Source organism: Mixophyes fleayi, chromosome 1 (assembly GCF_038048845.1).
Source record: "Mixophyes fleayi isolate aMixFle1 chromosome 1, aMixFle1.hap1, whole genome shotgun sequence".
Classification (NCBI taxonomy): Eukaryota; Metazoa; Chordata; class Amphibia; order Anura; family Limnodynastidae; genus Mixophyes; species Mixophyes fleayi.
The window spans coordinates 17713545-17723940 of NC_134402.1; positions in this window are offsets into that span (position 1 = coordinate 17713545).

A 10396-nucleotide genomic window follows, 5' to 3' on the forward strand; every position below is an offset into this window, starting at 1 on the left:
TCTCCTTCATCCACACACTCTATGCTCTCCTTCATCCACACACTCTGTGCTCTCCTTCATCCACACACTCTATGCCCTCCTTCATCCACACACTCTGTACCCTCCTTCATCCACACACTCTATGCTCTCCTTCATCCACACACTCTATGCTCTCCTTCATCCACAAACTTTGTGCCCCCTTCATCCACACACTCTTTGCTCTCCTTCATCCACACACTCTGTGCTCTCCTTCATCCACACACTCTATGCTCTCCTTCATCCACACACTCTATGCTCTCCTTCATCCACACACTCTATGCTCTCCTTCATCCACACACTCTATGCTCTCCTTCATCCACACACTCTGTGCTCTCCTTCATCCACAAACTCTGTGCCCCCTTCATCCCCACACTCTTTGCACTCCTTCATCCACACACTCTGTGCCCCCTTCAACTACAGATTCTGTGCCCTCATTCATCCACACACTCTGTGCCTTCCTTCATCCCCACACTCTGTGCCCTCCTTCATCCACACACTCTGTGCCCCCTTCATCCACACACTCTTTGCCCTCATTCATCCCCACACTCTGTGCCCTCCTTAATCCACACACTCTGTGCTCTCCTTCATCCACACACTCTGTGCCCCCTTCATCCACACACTGTTCCCCCTTCATCCATACGCTCTGTGCCCCCTTCATCCATACACTCTGTACCCCCTTCATCCACATACTCTGAGCTCTCCTTCATCCACACACTCTGTACCCCCTTCAGCGACACACTCTGTGCCCTCCTTCATCCACACACTCTGTGCCCTCATCATCCACACTCTGGCCCTATTCATCCTCACTCTGACCCTCTTCATCCTCACTCTGCCCCCTCCTTCATTCTTTTGCCCCTCCATTGCTGTTTCCTATCACAATTTCCCCTCCTCTTTCTTTACTTACCATACTTGGCCTTTTTTCTTCTATTTCTTCTTTCTTCTCTTCTGTCTTCTTACCAATCCGACGGCGCCCGGGACTCAGCATCCGCCTCTCTCCCGCCGCTTTTCACGGAATATGTTGAACGTGATGACGTCACGCCCGACATTCAGTGAGAAGCGAGGAGGGAGGAGAACGCTGGGTCCCTGGTGCCTTCAGATTTGTAAGTTTTATTTTTTCTTTTCTTCCTGGCCACGGCACCCCTGTAACAGCGCCATGGCACCCTTTGGAGCCGCGGCGCACACTTTTGGAACCACTGATTTAGACCATCTACTTGTTCGTGAAATTTCTAAGAGGGACTTCCCAGGGGTTTAGTGGTTAGCACCTCTGCCTCACAGCACTGAGTTCAATTCCCGACCATGGCCTTATCTGTGTGGAGTTTGTATGTTCTCACCATGTTTGCGTGGGTTTCCTCCGGTTTCCTCCCACACTCCAAAAACATACTAGTAGGTTAATTGGCTGCTATCAAATTGACCCTAGTCTCTCTCTCTCTGTCTGAGTGTATGTGTTGGGAAATTTAGACTGTAAGCTCCAATGGGACAGGGACTGATGTGAATGAGTTCTCTGTACAGTGCTGCAGAAATAGTGGCGCTATATAAAGTAATGATGATTTGAGAGAACACAGAGCCCTAGGCTTTCATCATGTTACCCATTTTTAACCCTTTGAGTGTGAAAGGTTTGAAACATTTCTACTAGGGAATGGTAACACCTTTCTCTTTATAAAGGAGATGAGGGCTATTGACAAATACTTTGGAATAAATAACAACTGTTACAGATTGTTATGGTTAATACTCCTTTAAAATTGATCCCTGTCGACGAAATGTGACAGAACAGAAAGATAAAAGGATGATAGCGTTCCTTTGACATCACACAAATATTTTACACCAGAGAAGAATTGGAAGATGGACACATGAGCATTCAATAATATATCAATATGATTGCATGCTTAATAGACAACAATAGTATTAATGTTTGGGCAACACTTCCGCATCATTAAAAATGATTTGCTGACTTAATTATGCAGACCACATTAAAGGCACCATAAGGGTTTAGGATGGTTAACTCTCCTCTCAGATTGGCTTTTGTTGCAGACTCTTGATGAACACTTGCAGGAGAAGTCTTAGCTATTACTGTAGGGTTTTTGGGATGATATTCTTGTTACGATCTTCTCTCCAGAGAATAAAAATGGTGATCAGTTTTCTCCACTTGAACACTAAGGCCTGATTCAAATCACTACTCACACGGAACTTGCAGGTGAAAAAAAGGTACGGAACTTGTGGGCAACACGGTGGCCTAGTGGTTAGCACTTCTGTCTCACAGCACTGGGTCATGAGTTCTATTTCCGACCATGGCCTTATCTGTGTGCAGTTTGTATGTTCTCCCCGTGTTTGCGTGGGTTTTCTCCAGGTGCTCCGGTTTCCTCCCTCACTCCAAAAACATAGATTAATTGGTAGCTTAATTGGCTGCTATTAAATTGCCCATAGTCTCTCTCGGTACATGTGACTGTAAGTTAGGGGATTTAGATTGCAAGCTCCAATGGGGCAGGGATTGATGTGAATGAGTTCTCTGTACAGCGCTGTGGAATTAGTGGCGCTATATAAATAAATGATGATGATGATGATTAAACAGTTGTACCAATCCGAGCAGATTTCCAGATGCATTTGAATCTGGATGTAAGTACGCTCTGCCTAAACATTACTTGGTGTATGTTAGCTACAGAACAGGATACACATATGCATATGTAAAACATAAGTTCACATCCCAATGCATTCAATATAAATATATATATATATTATAAAATAAATACACCACCCATAACACTATAATCATTTTTAAAAATGTTTTAGCTTTTATTCATTTATTTTTTTTACATTAGATACATAAACCAATATGTCCTTAATGCGTACTGTACATACAATGCATTTTCATAGTTTCTCTCTTGTTTGAATACACCTGTTCTTTGCTATCTAGTGGCATACACACATGTAGTTTTTAATACAAGACGATGCCATGTAATTCATTACTATCACTCAGCACTTACACCTGACCTGTATCTGGTACAAATGATACAGCTGGAACAAGCATACATACGAGAAACCCAGGACTTGAATCAGCCACATCTGCACTGAAACACCCTCGGCATCATCATCATCATCATTTATTTATATAGTGGCAGCAGATTCCTTAGCGCTGTACAATTGGGAACAATCATTAATAAAACAATACTGGGCAATACATACAGACCGAGAGGTAAGAGGGCCCTGCTCGCAAGCTTAAACTCTATGGGACAATGGTTTGATACACAGGGGTAAGTGCTACATCATATTGAATATTTGTCCAGCTAGAATGCAAAGGTTACAAAGTATTTAGTGGGCTGTGTGATCAGTCACACAACTATGTTGGTCGGAGAGTTGTTATCTTGTGTTAGCTGTGTAAAGGATGGTGATAGGGTAACCTAGGGAGATTAAGAGGGTGGTAGAGGAATATTATAAGCTTGTCTGAAGAGGTGGGTTTCAGAGAATGCTTGAAGTTTGAATATCAGAGGAAAGTTTTATTGTGCGAGGGAGAGAATTCCACAAAGTGGGTGCAGCCCAAAATAAGTCCCGTAACCGAGAATGGGAGGATTGGGAGGCCCGCCCTTACTGTACATTTTCTACATTCATTCCTACCCCTGTTCCATCTTTTAAGTCGTAGGCAGCCATAAGTATCATTTGCATTTGAACATGAATTGCATGCAGATGCATTCATTGGAGTAAGCCAGCGCAGAGCAATTTCACGCAAGTTACTGCATGCAAATGGACTACATCCGAACATGAATCAGGCCCCATCTGTCGGACCATGTGACCATTGTTAAATATGATTTTTTGTTAAGGCCTCATAAGGCCTTTGTTCAGCCATTTTATTGTAACTTGTATAGAAATATTATTTGCTAGAAGAGATTATTCATTTTTCTGTTAACTTGCAGTTTTGCAATATGTGAGCCTATGGCCTTGAAGTTGAACTAATAGAGAACACCTGAAGAATGTAACCAGTTATGAAAACAATAATGAGCTTCATATCCAGCTGGTAGTATGGGAGCTGTATCCATGGTGTTGCACATAGCATATCTCCAACTCCCCTTGAGATAAGAAATAATAGGCTCATCTGTCCTTAGAAGGGGGAGAAAAGTAAACACCTCAAGAATACGTGAGAAAGTTAATCAGTAGCGCTTCTCATAAACTAGTGGTATAAACTATTGTATGCATATGACGTAGGATTCATTTATTCAGTAGCCTATAAAAACCTGTATCTTTGTATCAATAAACTAGAGAATATTCCTTGCATACAGAACTTGGTCTGTGTCAATTCTCTCCAGCTGATTGAAGCGCTTCCAGATATACTTGACACCACAGGCTGACTTGGGTCAGAATTTTAGATTTAACACCATGTATTCAATGAGACTTTAATTTTAGCATTTTTATATCTATTGATAGCCTCAAATAATCTCCTTGAGCACCGCTGAAATTTTTCCGACAATTGGAAAAAGGAGAAGACTTGTGAAGTCACTGGACTTGAATATATCATCAGCTGATTGATTTGAATGTGCCCTACAAACACCATGGAACCTTTTGTACAAATAGGTATATTATTTACTGTGTTCTCCTCCTATTTTCACGAATAGGTACTTTTTTCTTTCTCCATGCCCTGCCTGTATCTGCATTCTGACATTTCAAGGACCATCTATGAAGACAGGGTCATGTCAGACCTATTAGTAATGCTCTAGTCACACAGTCTCCAACTGCTGTTACATCACAAGGCATCCCTCCGCCAATCCCCAGAATGCTCTCTCCATCCTAAGCCTGATAGTCATGTATAGGAAGCTTAGGAAGGAAAAAGCCTGGTGGTATTTGGTAGGGGACTTCCTTGGATTTATTGTAGATGTAATGTGTGAGCAGAGCATCTTGTCATCTCTGTGAACAGGTGGTGCTGAATTAAAACATGACTAGACCCACTACAGTAACCTGAGGCAGAGTTGAACTTGCGTCCATTTGTGTAGCGTAGCAGGGGCGCACGCAGGGGGGTTTCTGGTTCTCCAGAAGCCCCTCCACTCCGTGAACGAACAGGCGATAAACATTGCCCCTACACAGCAGCACTGTATTGTACAGCAGCCACGGCAGCGCCGCTGCTGCTGTACAGGTCAGTATCACCGAAATGGAGATGCTGCGCATGCGGCCACTCATGCGCAGCAGCTCTCTCTCTATTTTTTTTAAATCCTACGTTTACCCCTGCGTAGATTCTGCAAATTTGCACTGCACATGCCCACAAATAGATTGCTTACATATCTACACATGCAACTTTGCGCACATCTGACACTTGTGAGCCCTTACGACTGCAAAGGCGGTATGGGGGAGGGAAGGGCAGCGGTGCACGGAGGATTGTCGGGGGGGGGGGAATGTTTCCCCCCGCCGACCCAAAAAAAAAAAAAAACCCGAGAGAGAACCCGTTTTGCCAGCGCTGTCCTATACAGCAGCCGCGGCGCTGTCTAAGAAGCATCTGCGGCGGTGCTGTATACAATACAATACAGCACCACCGCGGCTGCTGTATAGGACAGTGGCCACTTAGTTAGCGCAGAGGGGGTTTCTAGAGACTCAGAAACCCCCCCTGCGTGCGCCACTGAAGGGGGTGTCTAAAGTAAGCCGACTACACTAAGGGTGTGTTCATTCATGCAGACACATATATGCCCATTAGGAACCACATTTTTTGCACCTGCTAGAGCGCATATTAGAAGATTTTGTAGACCGATTGTTTTTGCAAAATTGTTACTTTCATATGTACGCAAGTAGGAATATTATATCTTCTGTAATATAAAAAGCCTGTAGTGAATGTGCTTTTCACTATAAAAACTAATAGATTGCAAGCTTATGAGCAGGGCCCTCTTACCTCTCTGTCTGTCTCCATTGCACAGTATTGTTTTACTATGTTTGTTCCCAAATGTAAAACACTACGGAATTTCTCGCCGCTATATAAATAAATGTTGATGATGATGACGACGTGTTGGCAAACTTTTTTGACCTTACAACCTGGTTGTGTGTATGCGTAAGAGGGTGTATGTACCCCTAGTGCAAACTTGGCACATACACTACTTTTTACATGTGACTTCTTTTTAGAGCAAACAATGGTCAATTTGCTGGTGCTGATTTTTGGCCAAATCAGCACCAGGCTCTAAAAATGGTAATCTTGTGGCACAATCGTACACGTAAAAGTACGGCTGCAAAACTGCAGCCTAGCATGGATTTTGTGTGGCACGTATCTGACAAAAATAGCAATAAGGTCCTGGATAATACACGCTTATATGCCAGTGCTCTATTCTGAAATAAAAAAAAAAATCTACTTATCTTTCAGCTCTTAAATCATGAAAATCCTTGACTGTCTTTCAGAATACAAACCTGCACATATCGCAGGCTAAGTTCCTTTGCTATTTTCTGTCACCCTGAAGCTACGTTAGACTTAAAAAAAAAACGAAAAAAAAAAAAAAGCTTAAGGACTGGAGAAATGTATACAGAAATTGCTGTCCATCTACATCTCATTGTTTCCAGTATTCTAGCAGATATTAACTGATAATAAAATTCAGCAGTCAACCTTTATCTGGGTATTGACATTTATTATGATTTCGGAACTCAAATGCCGCAAAGTGAATAAATTGTTCTTTGAAGTAACCTGGTTACATTAGGCCTCTAGGAAAGAACGAAATTTTAAGGCAGAAATAAATGGCCTTTAAGTTTATATATATATAAATTATTACCACAATACGGGATATTGCAAAATAAATTGGACAGAAATAAGATAAACCTTTAACTGGCGCTACAGCAACCAGGTGCAAGCACAGCTGCTGTCATAGAAGGGGATAATTTGCTGATTTACAATAAAAAATAAAGGGGAATACGGAGGAATACATACCATACTGCAATTACGGTGCTAGAGTTCATCAATCTATTACCACAAATTGCTTTAAATATAGACAATGGAGCAATACTATAAAAATATATAAATCTATGATTTGTTAATATTAAAGAGAATAATCAATATATTAATGCATGCTTAAAAATATATCAACGTTTAAACATATAATAAATTCTACCGCTTTAAATTTTGCTTGACACACGTCGCGATCACGTCGGCCAGCAGAGACGGTCAGTTCTCCAATCGGAAAGCCTTCCTGTAATTATGCTGCTCTCTTCGGGGATCTCTAGCGTAGTCTTCAAGGTACGTCTAATTATGTGCAAGTCGATTTTCTATTCTTACGTTTTTTTTTTCTGGAGACATGACTGGTATGGGAATTATCAGCATAGTTTTATCGTACCCTACCCGTGCTGTGCACTGTTCTATTTGCTGTAACTGAAATTATAGACGGTAAACTTCTTTTTCTGCTACAACATCTACCAGTTGGAATGGACAATGTACATTTATTTTGAAAATGAATTCAACAAAGATTACTTGCAACTACCGCGGATTGACAAACGACATCCACAATGTGTAAAAGCTGCAGGGACAGTGACACAGGGACTACCAGAAGATGGACCTACACCAGATGTGTGGCCAAAGGTGACCCAAGGACAGTTGAAAGCCAATGAGGGTAAGACATCTCTTACTGATCTCTCCTTTCCCTAACCCTTTCCACACTTCCCAGGCAGTAAAGAAGAACAGACATTCCATGGTGCCCTGCTTCTTCTTGGTCATTGACTTTATGGATGATCCTGTCCACAGTTTTCCTCCCTGGGCTCCAGAAAGTTAAACTCTGATCTCTTGGAAAGTGAGGACATGTTGGCGAAGATAAATAATATTTATTTCACATGAAAACAAGATAAATTAATATTCTGACTGCATTCGGGAATGGCGAGAAAATGTCAAGGTCAAATTTTGCAGTCTCTTCTATGCAAAAGGTATTCAACAGGTGTGTGAGGCATCAAAGATATTAAGAAAGCTATTTGGCTACAATGTGAAAGATGAGCTGGAGGAGACAAAATAGTGTATATAAAACACTTTGAGGAGAAATCAAGTGCACCTTCCTTTCTGCAGTGGGGAATCTAGAGAAGGGTAAGAAATATAAATCTTTATTTTTAGCAAACTCCACTCTGACCATATTCCCCTGTCTGAATGGTGACCCTAGACTGGCACCATTAGAACACTAAAGCAGGATGTGATGGGATTCCATAGAAACTGCTATAGCAACCGTTATTCACCAAAGATGACTGACAAAGATGGTTCCTAAAAGGTATCACTAACACTGTTAATCCCATAGGTAAATTAGTCATGAAAACTCCTATGTATTGGAGGAAATTTACTCTGCTTCTATATCACTAAATCCCTTAGGCATGGCAGGACCTTAATCAGTGATGGTCTCCGAGTAGAACACTGGATAACACTGTGAGACCTACTTGGCTTTGTTGGAGTTGTATGAGAATATTGCAATAGAAGGCAGAATATCAGGGGTGATCACATCTGGTGTAAGTCAAAGGGGGAGAAATGAAATCTTAAATATTGGCATCTCATCCCTATCGTGAATGTGTGCTGTGAATCCTCATGAAGGAACTAACCAACAGTTAAAGGCTGTCATTGTAAAGATAATACTAAGGCACAGAGAGCCTTTCATTAATTGGGGATGTGGTTCATATGCATGCAAGGCCTTTGATCAGGTCTCACATGAGTTTTTGGACAGGTTTCCTCAAAGGTTTTAGCGAAGGCAATTATTCTGTTCATATGTTGACCTAATGTTCCATGATATTACAGCATACTCCTGGTGAAATGCTGGAAGACTGACTCCTTCTCAGATCTTTCTAGGGTCACTCAAGGTTGCCCTCTTTCCCTTTTTCTTTTTCTTTGTTGTTTAGAGGTTTTGCTGTGTGCCTCAGGCAGAGGGACCACCACATATTACATATCCAGACCTATACAGGGGCAAAGATCAACTGTGGTAAGTCAGAGGTGATGCTCTTTGGGCAGTGATATCTGCAATGCACTACACTCTTCCCCTTTACCATTAGTCCAGACTTCATCATGATCATAGAGGTTTGATTTGAAAGACAAAACGTGGCCAAGAATTTCTGGGATGAAAGACTATTTAAGGTCACACAGATTAACCTGTTGAGCCTCAAGGAATTTACCATCATAGATTTCCATAGACTATTCCTATTCTGCAGTACATGGTTCAGGTTTGGACTCCCCTGTCCCTTGTCTGCAGAGCCATCACAGGGATAGTTTCATTTCATTTGGGGCTCCAAAATAGACAGACTAAAGTGTCTCTCAAATGTGCTGCCTTCTTTATGTGCAACTATATCCACAGGCTCTGAATAAAGGCATCAGTGGCTCTGTAGGCAGCAACATACCTTACTTCTTCCTTAAGTCCCTCTGGAGACTGAACTGGAACAAGTAGGACAGCTCTTTCTCTTGGACACTCCCTGTTTTCAAATATGTAAGCGAACACCAGCTGAAAGTAGTAACACCCAACTTGTGGAAGCAGAAAACTTTACACAAGCTCATGAGAGCCAAGGACACAATTGAATCTACATCCAGGGCTCCTTGTTATCACAATAAGAACAGTTTGAAAAACATGACCTCGAGGAGGCTTTCAAATAAGCATAAAGACATGATGTGAATGACTATATCTACCTCTCAAAGTGCTTTGTACAGATACATACATTATCCATGGTGCCTCATCAGTGACAAAACATCTTTGCACCTCTTTTGGGAGTGGAGTTCCTTTGTACAGGTCCTGTTGGAAGCTCTGGAACATAAACTCAGAGACTTTGTGCCTAGTGATTGATACATATTGGGTTATCCAGATGGCCTTATACAATGTTGTAAGGAAACTTTATGGCTTGTCAGCTAATTCCTTGTTATTAAGGTTCTGGACTGTCAAAGGCTGACTCATAGCTGCTAAAGGACAGTTCCATTATAGACAATTCTAAGAAAAAAGAGCTTTAATCCACATCTCCTTCTGCCTTTATGTGTCTGTCTTCAAAATGCTTTGGGCCTGTGTTTCACCCTCCCCTGACATCTTTCCTTTTCCCAATTACACAACTCGAACCTTGTAACTTAAACTAAAATATGTATAGCTAAATACTCATTCTGTCTAAATATACATTTGCAGAGTTCAGTGTTACATTTTTGAATCAAACTGGTACATTCTGGAGACCAGTTTTTTCCCCCATTTTCACACTTGATAATGCTTTGTGACTACAAAAATTTTTTTTTGCACCTATGTTGTTTTGCTTCAAAAATATAGAGCAACCATGAAAAAGTCCTATATAGTTATCTATTTTCACAATGTGAGAAGACGGGTCTGAAAGGCACCATCTTCCCCATCTGTCAATTTGAACATTTAAAATGCATGATGCTTGTGTGACCTGTGTAGCTGAATAGCACTTTATTTAAACTTTATAAGGCAATCATTGAACCTTTGACTGT